Genomic DNA, 2,300 nt, shown 5'->3' with positions numbered 1-2,300 from the left:
GTAATGAACTCGGAGTTACAATAAATCAGTCCTGTGTTTGTGAGGCGCACAGGAAAGTCGGAAGACTTAGTCTTTGTGTAATTAAGTTTTAAATAAGCTAAGTGTATCAAAGGTTAAATACATTTCAAATAATTCCTTAAGATACTGGTAGTAAGTACCACGTGGGATACAACCTATATAAAAATAATGAGGAAAGAAAGCTAGATATAATGCATCATTCATATAGTATGCCTCCAAAAAAGCAAGGTTCCTGTCTCAGGAACACCAGTGTAAATCCAGAGTGATCTCCTGAAGACTTTACATGAGATATCTTTTAATCCATTTTGGGTGAAGTAAATGAACTTTCTCCAGATTGACGCCAGTGGCACTGTGATCAGAATTTGGTCCACAGCACATAGGGAATTGTCACTGGTGGAAAAACTGGTGGAGACCGACTAAGAAAAATATTTTTCAGGACTTTTTACTTCTAGCCCCCAGCTCCAGTCGGTTCAGAGCAACTTCATGTTCAGACACTCTTATGCCAAAACAGGCATCCCTTTTTCCTGCTTAGTATGAGCCACTGTTCATGAACAATGATTGTGCATTAGCTTCACACTGTCCTTATTCCAAATTTATTATCATGTGTAAACTGGTATTGAGTGGCCAAGTCCTGATCTCAGACCCTAAACTTCACTTTATTTGGCAATGATTCTGCCATGCGCCAGCTTCCATGTGGCATGAGCAAATGGCTGTCCAGGTTCTTGAAGCTTTTCCCCACTTGTTTCTATGTCACATCTATACGTACGCTTTAATGTGCATTAGCTTATTTTAATGCTCATTAAAGCATCACTAAAAAAAAACCATGCTCATTAGTTAATGCACATTAAAATAAGCTGACGCGCATTTTCGTAGTACCTCACAAATGGAGGTACTAAATTTAATGTGCCTTAACTAAAGCGTGTTAATGCATGTGTAGACATGCCCTGTGTATTGCTTTAAGGTAGGTAGATGTCTTCCCAAGTCTCTTCTTGATTCCTAGGGGGCAGGGTTTTTGCTTGCTGACCTGAAGGCATGTGATTCTCCAGAGACAGGGCAAATGCTAAGACATTGCTCCAATTAATTCACATTTTACACTGACGTGAATCAGAAACAATTCTAAATGGTGTTACATTGATATCAAAGTAGTGATTAAGTCAGGCCAAAACCAATGCTCACTGAGATATTACTTCGTCCTAGAGTCAGATGCCCAGGTCAGAAAAAAGCCAAGAACCTTGTCCTCCTGCAAGACGTAACCCATAGAATTCTGTCTCCGGGGATTTATTTCTCAAATACCCATCATGTGCAACTGAACAAGAATATTTTTTTTTTAAATATCCAGTCTTCATTTAATCTCTCTGTGTAATGAAGAACTTACCACATCTCTAAAGAAACTGTACCGTGGCTAATTGCTTCCTGCTGAAGTTTAATGCCCAGATTTCACTCCATAACTCTTTTAATGATACTGAGAGTTCCTAAATTTAGGATTTTGTTATGTCTTTGTTAAGTTCTAGAGCCTGATGCATGTCTTCTTCCCCTGTAGCCATTGATCAAGTCGCTTCCTAACCTTCTCCAGGTTACACAAAATGCACCGAGCTCCATTAATCCCACCAAAAGCTGTTTTAAACATCTTAATTCATTCATGTAGCTCTTTTCTGAGCCCTCTCTAACAAGTGAATTGTTCACAAGAGTGATTCAATACCTCATTATCCCACATATCACATGGCCTGGATTATAATATGCACCTTGTTTTTGAAAAGCAAATTAAAGGAAAAAAAGATTTACCAGAATTATTGATGCATAAAGCAGGGACAGAGCCTAATCTTCAGGAGAGTCCCTTTTCTGCTTAACTAAAGCTGAAAATCTAGATCTTCATAGGTGGATCTATGGTTTCAAAAAGTGATAAAGTTTTCAGGGCTGTGAAGTAGGAGTAGAGAGCCAAGGAGGAGCTAGCAGATAGCAAAATTGCCCTAAGAAAGGTTAGTTTTATAGTGGAACATCAGAACTATTGAAAAGACGACACGCCCGTGGAGTAAAAAATAATGAGCCATGACATCAGCTGACTCCTTCAGATGTCTAAATAGTAATGCCACCTACTGCACAGTGGAGAGGAAATCAGTTTTGAGTGGATGTTTTTTGGGGTGAAAGGTATGCTGACTGATACTACTTAACCAGCATCAGATAGTCACTGCCTATGCCTTTAAAGAGATGCACAAAATTCAGCTACACAAAAAGATGTGATTGAAAAGAGGGGAGTGGGGGAAAGAGTGGGGTAACAGAAATCC

The sequence above is a fragment of the Gavialis gangeticus genome, unplaced genomic scaffold, assembly GCF_001723915.1.
Source record: "Gavialis gangeticus isolate Ggan-Ray unplaced genomic scaffold, GavGan_comp1, whole genome shotgun sequence".
Taxonomy (NCBI): domain Eukaryota; kingdom Metazoa; phylum Chordata; order Crocodylia; family Gavialidae; genus Gavialis; species Gavialis gangeticus.
This window is presented reverse-complemented; position numbering follows the sequence as displayed.